At 37.3% G+C, this 11,092-nt stretch overlaps 1 long non-coding RNA gene across 2 annotated transcripts; it reads right to left on the bottom strand.

The window, feature by feature from the left end:
• Positions 1-5,400: 5,400 nt before the first annotated feature.
• LOC113308827 lies at positions 5,401-8,289 on the bottom strand. Of its 2 annotated transcripts, XR_003340113.1 has the most exons (6): positions 7,905-8,289; positions 7,719-7,777; positions 7,009-7,278; positions 6,858-6,912; positions 5,893-6,044; positions 5,401-5,459 (listed from the first exon to the last, which is right to left on the bottom strand). It is a non-coding gene; the product is annotated as an uncharacterized LOC113308827 (long non-coding RNA). The 2 variants fall into 2 exon arrangements; XR_003340112.1 differs by lacking the exon at positions 5,401-5,459 and having other exon boundaries at positions 5,780-6,044.
• Positions 8,290-11,092: the final 2,803 nt, after the last annotated feature.

Below are 11,092 nucleotides of genomic sequence, written 5' to 3'. Positions count from 1 at the left end.
ATACACTATCTAACAAGATAACAAATGATGAATAGAAATCATAAGTCATTTAAAATTTGTGCAAAAAGTAAATAAGGAATTTATTAAATTACCCCAAGGATGAAATACAGCTTCCTCCGTCGTCCCAGTGATGGGTTCTAGCTCCACATGGTGAAAACACACTCAAAAAGATAACTCATAGCTCAAATGGTGTTTTTATTGGAGAAATAAGATAAAACAGATATTTTCAATGGTCGCAGAAGCAACAGAAGCTGTTACAAAATTATAGCACAAAACAGTCGCAGAAGCAACAGTCTTTTTCTGGAAGAAAACGAAACGGTTTTAAGACACTAGAAAACGACTGCTACTTGCAGTCTATTGTTCTTCGTGTTCTTCTCTAATGGCAGCAGCAGCAACTCTCTGCAACTCTAATTTATATACTCTGTTCTCACCCCTAACTCTTCATCCTGGTTCTGATACTCGAAGCACCTATTTATACCCTTCACAGGGTCAAGAATATTGTGTAATAACTCCAGAAATCTTCATTTGCTCCCTGCCAGTTCACGAGAATATTTTCTTTCCTGTTTCTTCTCCTGCACGTGATAATCCTTAGAGGATACGCTCCAAACACGTTGTAAACCCATACACAATTGAGTCACACTCATGCAGCAACAAATCTTCACGTATCTTCTATATTCAATCCACAGAAAACCCGAGAAAAATGCATGCCCCCTGTTTTCTCCAATTCCACGTAGCTTTCCCTATTTCTCAAAACTAACAACATTACCGGCCCTGTTACATCGTTACAGCTCAGTACCAATCAATATCCGACCAAATATCCTCCCAAAATCTCTTTGTGATCAATCCAGGAAATCCGAGTTTATCTTCTTCCTGTTTCGTCGAAGACGATTATCCAGCCCAGTTTACTCGATCCAAGAAGACATCTCGACCATGTTTAATCCTAGCAAGTCCAGCCCAACGATTTACGGTGATTGAATCTCTCTTAAATACGACCAATTCTCGAACATAAATTTCTTCTCGTGACTGCAACAAATTCCCGCCAAAAATGATTTCAAAAGGTAGGGGATGGAGTTCCCATATCCTGTTCGTGGGTGCCCTTAGCCATGGGTGCTGAGAATGAATTTGGGCTATACATAGCCGTGGGTGCCCCTTAGCAAAAGTGAGGGTCCGTATAGCAATTGTCCTCTGGGGTGCTCCGAACAACTTTCCGAGCCGAATTTTCCAACAATATTTATTTTCCAAAAATACCTACAAACACACAAAACACCAAAATTAATACAGAATTGAACACTAACAATACAGAACACTGAGGACAATTAAGACATAAAAAATGTGTCTATCAAATACCCCCAAACTTATTATTTGCTAGTCCTCGAGCAAATTTATTCTAGTAAAATAAAACCGAGTTAATCTCGGGAGGGTTTACCAGAGGTGTACCCACAAAACCATGACTTCTAATTGGTCACAAGTATCCAAAGAGCTACGAGGACATACAAATTCTCAACCTATCTCCAAGTAACTTAGAATTTCCAGAGAAATTAAAGGTGCCATCTCTAAAGCTAACTAAAGAAAAGGGGAGACACATCCGCAACACTGCTAGATAAAGAGATATCCGCTACACAGCTAGATAAACATTGTAAGATGCGTCCGCTGATTTACAACTGGATAAGATTAGGAGAGAGATAAAGATGAGAGGGACATCTGCTACACAGCTGGACTAATTACGTGTGATGAATTGAACCAGTACTGGAAAGATCTTGTGCCAGATCGAAAGCGGACTAACAAAGCAACCAAAATGCATCTCTCTTCGACTCTCTCATAGTGCTCAGTAGAAACAACGTTTTCTTCGGCTTCAACTGTTGATGATAAACTCTCGAACCTCTTAGAACCTTGACAATTTAACTTTTCTCCTTAATTTCTTTATTGAAACTTGCCTTATAGATTTCTACCTCCCTATGGCCTTATTGAACAAAACGTAACGATGATTTTTTCATTTTTTTCATTTTTCAATTTTTTTTTTTAAACAAAAATAACAAGACAAAAATTTAAATGGCCATGAGAGAAGGACTTTAGAATTTGGATCTTCACAACTTGTGATGTCTTGGTATCATGAACTTCAACAACTTATATCATTTGCTCTTGTAACTTCTTGTAACTAAGTCTTCAACTTTGATTTTTTGAATTATTCTTTTCTATTGTTGCTTCTAAACCTTAAACGTCTTCAACTTTCTTCATAAATTTTGATGTCACTCCGCTTGTTGATGATGATAAGTTTCTACTGAGAGAGAGTCGTAATCCAGTAACTAAGACTACATTGTGAGGTTGCTTTGTCTTTCTGGCATTTCCTTCTGACCTACTTGCCTTTCCATCATGGATGGTTAGGTCCATCACGGTTACCCTCTAAAAGGAACAAGTTCTCTCCTGAATTTCAAAGATCTCAATGTCTTTTTCTCTAATGTATCAATAGGTTGTTATCTCTAGCATTCCAATTTCTATCTTTTTGGTGAGAACCAATATGTAAACTTAGCTAACCGGATACTATGTGACGCTATAAGTTTCTCCCTTACCCCCAAACTTAAATCTAACATTGTCCTCAATGTTCTAAAGATAAAATTAAAAACATGAACAAGGAGAAACTATTACCACTTGAGGGAAAAGAAATAAGGAAGAATATTACCGTGTCGCAAGAATATTGGGTTACCTCCCAAGAAGTGCTAAGTTTAAAGTCTTCAGCCAGACAATGGAAGAATTAGTCACCTCATAGAATCATATGGAAGTAGCCGGAATAACTGTGGGTCATCTGGATCAAAAAGTGTTACCCACAAGAAGAGGAAAGTGCAACAGACCCAGAACATACCGAACATACCCTTGCTTAAGACAACTACATCTAGTTGTGGTTCAGGTTCAGGCTCTATAAAAGGGTCTAAATAAGAAGTTTTCCTGGAATGGATTTCCTCAAAGAAATTCTGAAGATCAGGCTGAAGAGTCTGGAAGTACTCAAGTAAGAACTTAGAAGCGCATAACAAAAGCCTGAATAACTGGGGATCCTCTAAGTCAATCAGATTTGACTCACACAACTGACCACAATGAAAGAGGTGGTCTTCCTTAAGAAAATGTGTCGACCCTAATATCCTAAAGTAATTAGATTTAGTCTCAAAACTTAATAACCGACACATCTGAAAATCATATGTTCCCACAATTGGTTGAAAAGTTTTTGGTGGGAAAACAAAGTCAATCTTGGTATCATAGCCTGGGTTAACCACATCAACCAGAGGATGGGTTTCTAACAACTGAGATTCTCTATGGACATCATTAGGTTCGGGAAAATGTGTATGAAGATAATCTTGTAAGATGGTTGAGGCACAGATGTCAAGTCCTACAGGAGGGAACTTCCTAAGAGTTAAAGCACACGGATAATGATAATCACCCCCAAACTTAGAGTTTTTTGTGTCTCTAGAAAGACTAGTCACAACTTCCCTAATTTCTAGGTCATCAGATTCCCGAAAATGGTCAATTGATTCTTCTAAGTCTGGTTCATCCTCACTCATCTCTACGAGTTTATGGTCTTCTAAGATTAGTGTTTCTAAATCGCTAGACTCTAAAACAATATTCTCAGCGTAAACTCTTTCCTCTAAACCATCATCACAATCATATAAAGGATTATCAGAGAAAGTTTCATATAAAGGCTCATTAACTAAGGTGTTAATCATGGTTACTTCCTTCGATTCACTGATAGGCACATCACTAATGGATTATCCAACATACTGCAGGCTAAAGGATCATGAACTACATCGTCTAAAACGGTGGTATCTCTAGTCAAATCCTCATCCTTTTGAATAGGTGAATAATTATTAAAATTATTTGGATTTGTACTAGAAACAAACACTATCATTATAAAGCTCAATAGGAGTAACAAATTCCTGATCACTATGCCTACATATTTCATGTTCTTCATCAATACTATCCTCATCATAATCATCACTATAATAACATGAAAATGATCGAACCTTATCAAAACAAGTAGTGTTACCAATTCTAACCTCGTCATCTTGATTATGTGAATAAAAACTACCCTTATTTTCGAGGGTGGTATTGGGAAAACTACAGTAGAAATTAAGACTATCCTGAGCAAGTTTTTCCACAATCCTATTTGTACTCTCAGTAAATTGCTTGAGGGTCTCTTCTAGAGATATCTTAGTTGACCGCTCTACGGACTCTTCTGGGAGAAGAATATTATAAGTCTCTTTCATAAATAACTTCTGTGTTGACTCATTGAAACTCTTGAGAGACTCTTCTAGAGAAATAGAAGGATTGTTTTGCTCATATAACCTGTGGGTATGTGGATAGTAATTGGGCTCACAATAGTATGGACCATAACCTTCAAAAGTTTCGCATTCCCAATCACTATTCACACTATGGTCATAAAAAGGATAATCCCCAAGCTGCTCAGTCTGATACTCATTGTATTGGCTATTATAATACCAGTTCGACATCCTAACTGCAAGGGAATTCTAAACAAATACAAAGAAGGCTGACTCGACCACAACAAGCCTATTTTATCTAGCAAACAAAAAGCATGATGGCTCCACTTAGATTGTTTCTAGACCAGCTTTTAATCCTTCGAAATGGAATTCGTTACAATTTAAGCAAACCCCTCTGGAATCAATCCGAGTCAAAATAAGTTGAATAGAGGCGAGGGAAGCTGCGTAGAGCTTTGATACCCAAGGCCTCACCGCATTACAAGGCGGCGCAGTCACGCATTCAACTCACAGAAACCATCATGAACTTCGAAGTATGCTTAAAAGAGTAACCAATATTTCTCGAGTGACTTTCCTATTAAGCTCGTTACCCTATCGGTCTTGTTCTAGTAAAAAATTTAGGATTAGGTTCGCGTAGGTTACGTGTTCCTAAGGCGGGAAAGAAGGAAACGGTGATGAAATCTGAGTCTTTATCTTGATTTGGCCAGGCCTTGCCCTTTACTAGAAAATTAAATCCGATTTCAGGTCCTCAACATATAGGCATACAAAATCATCCAGTAAATCCGTTGACAGGAGATTCGCGGGTGTTTAGAATTCTTACCTCCCGTTCCAGACGGGGGATGAACCGTTGAAGTCGACTCGGGCCACGACTCCTACGTCATGTACGAACCCGAGGGGCCGAGGCGATATCGTAATCGACGTCCTTCTCTGCACACAGTTTATATTTAAAACTACGCTTCCGTAGGGTTTAAAAAAAAATAAAGTCCCAAAGTTCAATGTCCGAAAGAAAAGAAAAAATAAATGTCCAAAAATAAAATATTACAAAAATAAAAACCTTAATTACAGTTTCTAACAAAAATAAAATAAAATAATATACAAAATCTTCTTCTTCACTCCTTTTGGATTCCTCTTTTCTTTCCTTCTTTGGCTTCGCTTTTGTTTTCACCACTTTCTCCCTTTTTCTTTAGCTCAGCTCCAAATCTGAAAACAAATAAGAAATACCAAAAGACGTAAAAAAAAAAACAAAAATAATAAAAATAAAACCTAAAAACAAATCTATACACAAGTCCGAGTCGGCGGCGCCAAAAATTAATCGAATTTTAATAGTGGTAAGAAAGGTTGTCGTTCACACGGACTTTGTTGGATTGATTTTAAGTTTTAATAAAATAAAAATACTACAAATAAGAAAATACATATACAAATTTTGTCACAGGATGAAGAGAGACCGGGACTCGAGATTCCACGGGTTTTCATGTTCATGGGGTTCATAAATTAATCCTACACATTTATAACTCAAAACAAAAGAAACAATAACTCTATTCTTTGCTAAAGTAGATTTCGTAAAACATCAATTGTAAATTACAAGATGAAGAGACAGCCAATGATGATAACTCTAAAACAGAAACTTAATTACATCATCGTCTTTCATCCTTCCTGGATGACTCGTGTCTTTTTTCCTTTCGTTGATAACAGTTTACTTTGTTGTTTAGTTTCACAGTTGTGGGAACACTCCTCTTCTTCTCCTTTCTGCCATTCATGTATCCTTACCTCAAATGACAGTATCACCTGTGTACAAAAAGAGAATCATCCGTGTACAAAATGAGCTGAAATCAGGGATTCGGGAGTTCACAGGGCAAGAGATAGGTTGGTAGTACAGAAAACCAAGTTGATGGTTGGCATATACAAACTATTAGTAAAATGTAAAAAAAACAACCCAAACTCAGGAAAATGTTACGCAAAAGACATAATTGTTCTTCAAAAACATACTAAACATAGGCGAACTGTTTCACGACCGATATAGAGTTCAGTAGATAAAGTTCAACTTAATAATCAGGTGGGTAACCCAGAACTCATTGTTCGCCTTGGTATTGATCAACTTATTCATTTGCATAAATCTTAGCTTTGGTGTTTTCTCTTTCATCACTCAGGTGATGTGAACATTACGGCTTCAATCCATCCAGTAAGAAAAGTTCATGTCTTAAAAATCTACTCCTAACATTTCATTGTATGTCTTGTAGAGATATGTCATTCTCTATATGCTCTCGTTTTGCTGAATCCAGAATCCAGGTACAAAATATTGATGTACCGACTCCCACCTTAACTTGGGACCCATTTTGATTCTAAAAATTATCTTCTAGGAGAATATACTCCATATAAATGAAATGCATTCGGAACTTCAATTAGTTAACCTAGTATTAACTTCCAAAGATATGACCTGGTAATACATACATTGTAACCACGGCAGAAAGTGAAGACTCCCATTGTTGAAACAAATACCGAAATATTTATAAGATCAATTATAAGCATGATCTTACTAATTAACATGGTTGATGATTGAAATATGGTCAATTATATCATATTAATATGATCGTTATTTACCTTTTATAATGACTTCCGACAGGAACATCAGTATTGTAACAATCTTATCAACATCCTGAAAGCAAATGGATGAAAAAGCAATTGAAATCAGCATTACATTAAAACTCAAGCGTGCAAATGAAGAAAAAAATATATAAAAACTCAGTCGTACCTTTCTGCAGAGAGATGTAGCCTTAGCTCGACTAAATTAAAAAAGGGGGATAAGGTCGGGATGATATAGAATTGCAAAGATCTACCTCTTCGCCGTGTCAAGGAAACACTGTTGCAAAGGTACATTCGAGAAACAAAAGGTAATAAAGAAGGAAAATACTTGGTGTTCTGCACATCTTAGCCAATGTAGTTCAAATCGTGATACCACCTGAAATATGAACTTTCTCACCCACAATTGTTCTCATTTTCTAACAACGCGCACGATTTTACCCTGCCAAGACACAATTGCAGGTTTCCGATTAAGAATTTAAATATGAAAATAATGTTAAAGTATTAGTCACATGCAGTGAGAAGAACGAAACCAAGTTGCATTTCAAATAGTTCTGGCTATTCTCAAAGAAAAACGAACTTGTGGACTATTTTTCCCAAATTTGTTTCTCAAGTTTGCACCATCCAAAATAACAAACTGAACCGAGGTGGTCTAATATGTCAGTGAAAACTCTGTTGCTAACCTAGAATCCCCTTTATCACCTTTCAATTTCTGAGTCTCTGCTAAGGGTTTGTTATAAGGTCTATCTGTGTACCCCCAAAAAAGAATTAATTCCACAATTTTTCCCAAATCAGCAACAAATTTAACTTATTCCATTAGAGTTCCATAATCTAAAACGAAAACTAAAAATCATTAAATTTAACCAAGTAAGAAATAATTACCTTCTGTTGGTGAGAACAAATCCCATAGAGAATCAATCCAAATCGAATCTCACAGAAACCTAAAAAAAATAAACATAAACTAATATTCTCTCCCAAAGAAAGTTTAAATTAATCATTTCAAACATCAAATCAGTTCTTATCTGAAAACCCTAAAGAGATTCGTAGGGAAAGACATAGAGATTTTACCTTTTTCCTGTGAAATCTCGAGACCCATTTTTCAAATTGACGGAAACAACTCAACTGATTCATGAGGAAGAGCCATGGTTTGTCGGAGAAGAAAAGTATGGTAGGAGTTTGTTGCAGAAGAAGAAGAAAAGTATGGTAGGAGAAACCCTGATTTGTATTCCTTCTCAATTAGTTTCCAGATTCATCATCCTCTTCTTAGATTTATCTAGATCTCAATATTTACATGAATCACTCCCCAAAAAAAGAAAAACTCGACTCATCTAGACCTTTGGAATTGAATTCGACAGGGAGAAAGAGATGACGAACAGAAGAAGAGAAGAAGAAGAAGAAGAAGAAGAAGAAGAAGAGAATAAACTCTCTTCGAATTGAATTCGACAGGGAGAAAGAGATGACGAACATAAGAAGAGAAGAAAGAGAATAGACTCTCTTCGATATTATGCCTTAGGTCTAGTTTGATGTAGGTACCGTCCACACCAACGACGTCAATTAACGTCCAGTTAATATTCGGTGTAAACAAAGTGTAATGAATTATTTAGGCACAAAAGCTGACAGAAGTATTGTGTACCCACGTTTTCGTTAACAACGTTAATAACGGCCAGTTAAATACAGGGTGTAAACATAGTGTAATCCACTTTTTAATGTCTCAACCAATAGAGTTTCGCCATTTTTCCTCTCCAGAATTGCTATGTGTGAAAGCTTTTATCTAATTTAATTTGAAGGGGGTGTCATACTCACCGTGTGACGTGGGAGCTCATATGACTTGGTGTTTTAAAGGAGTGGAGATGTAATAGTAAATTAAACTTAAAAGTCCATTTGTGGTATATTCATCCGAAATATTATATGGTTGCGGACGATGTATGAGGTAGCAATGACATTGTTAAAAAGTATTAAGGACTGTAGCATCATTTTGTGCAGGAGAAAAGGTTATGAAACTATATTAGAGGAATTGTGAAGTCCTAGGAAGATCAGTACGATATATCAATACATATTACTATTGTGCAATTCATTGAAATGAAACACATTGAAAAATAGAGAGAGTTGAGAAAACATTTTGATACATACCACTGCGAACCAACCTTAAAGCCATCAAATATATTAAATCTCTTATGCACCATACCAAGGTCGGTATCTCCATGGTAAAATGGGATGGCAGGGTAAAGACCCATCATTAGATTTTAGGTTATCCTCTATTATCAAAATCCAATCATATTAACAAAATTCATAAAATTGGACATGAATCTAATACTCGCCATAAGTTGTATGAAAAAAATATGTGTATTGGCTTAAAAATAATCAAGTTATAGTGCTATACTCCTATTGAGGTATTAAACTATCAATCTAGCAATTAGAAAGTGTAATCCTCCAAAATGAGCATAACTGGTCGCAACAAATGGAATGTGATTAATGATGCGTGCTATCAAGAAAATTTATGCCAAAAATCACTATCTACATTGGGGGAAATTTGATGGTGTACCGCTGATGGGTAAACACCCCAGTGGGAAAGCCAGAAAAATTTACCGTTCGAGCATGGATGATATGTTCAAACAGTTCTGAACCACAAATCTGCCTTCATATATGCTTCAGCTTTTTGTCCTTGTCAAACCGCAAAATGATATTTCAAAGCCATATCAACAAACCACATACGTAAATAGGTCCAAGGAGTAGGACTGAAAATTCTCAGTGAAATCTCGTAGATTAATGTAAAAACTGATCCAATCGAAACCAAATGGGATTAAGAAACTTGTTACATAAGGTTTGCATGAAAGAATATCTTACTGTAGATGGTGAAATTTGGATAAAGAGAAAAAGTGTCATTTCAACCCTATAGACAGAATTTAACTTTCACGGGAGAGATTAAGCCCTTGGTCCTCAAGGCATTCTTAGCCACGATTTCTAGTATACGTCCCCGCGAGACACTGATGGTCATGATGCCGTGACTCCTAGTGCACATCCTCAACGAGATATTGCTGCTCACGTAGGTTTTGTAGAGAGTAAAACGTCCCCGGCAGACTTATGAACTAGAACAGCCACAATTCCAGCATGTTTTCGCGAGACGCAGCTCAACGAGATGCTGCTGGTCATGTAGGCTCTGTAGATGCGTAAATACGTCCTCGATGGACTTATGACCCAGAGCGGAGATTTGCATATCTCCCGTAAGCACGACTCACCCTATTTGAGATCAAAGACTGATTCCTAGTACATCATCGCGAGATACACTGGTCATGTCTGCCCTAGGCTCTGACTCGACTCACTGAGGTTTCCGGATAACTCCTAGGACATCCCGGCGAGATACGCTGGTTATTCTACCTCTGAGCCTTTTCGACAGACTCCTAGAACATCCTTTTGAGATACACTGGTCTTGTTGACTCATCATATGGACACACAATTGATTCCTAACACATCTCTACAAGATATGCTGGTCAAGACAAGTGAGCCAAAGTCTCGCAGAGACATTAATCGGGTGTACAAAGCCTTTTCTCTTTCAAGCCGAGTCCCAGCTGACCGCAGAGAGATACAGATCCGTTAAGAAAATCTTCAGAGAGATTTTTGAGTTGTCCGCAAAAATCTCGGAGAGATTCAAAATCTCTCTGCAAAAATCTCGGAGAGATTTTAAAGTCGTCCACAAAAATCTCTCTGCAAAAATCACAGAGAGATTTTTTAGTCGACCGCAAAAATCTCTGAGAGCTTCAAATCTCTCTGCAAAAATCATAGAGAGATTTTTGATGATAGGAACACGCCTTACCTGGTGCTCAAGACTATTTTTCCAGCCTCTCAAACACACTCACGGCTAGTAAATTGAGCATGAACTACACATATTTAAAAACGTGGATAAGCTCTCTTGAGATCCGCATGCTTAACAAAGAGACTCACAAACACTAATACGCTCTTCACATGACATATGTGACCGTCCATGGAGAGAGGGAGATCAACCTTATCTCCTCTCACACTCTACACACAATTCCTGGGGAATTCCATTCCTTTTCACGTGACTCATCGTAGTCATTCTCACAAAACAGAGAATATCTCTCTATCTTGGCCAACTCGGCTAAAGAGAATATTTCTCTCTCAACACATCATCACAAAGGATGACTCAGCTTCACACAAATGGGGGAATATCAATTAGGGTTTTGGTCTGGCGGTCTACGGCACGTGTGAGAAATATCCGGCTTATTTCTCACCGCATAAGA

Source organism: Papaver somniferum, chromosome 9 (genome assembly GCF_003573695.1).
Source record: "Papaver somniferum cultivar HN1 chromosome 9, ASM357369v1, whole genome shotgun sequence".
Lineage (NCBI taxonomy): Eukaryota > Viridiplantae > Streptophyta > Magnoliopsida > Ranunculales > Papaveraceae > Papaver > Papaver somniferum.
The sequence above is the reverse complement of the archived record's forward strand: the minus strand, read 5'-3'. Positions and strand labels throughout refer to the sequence as shown.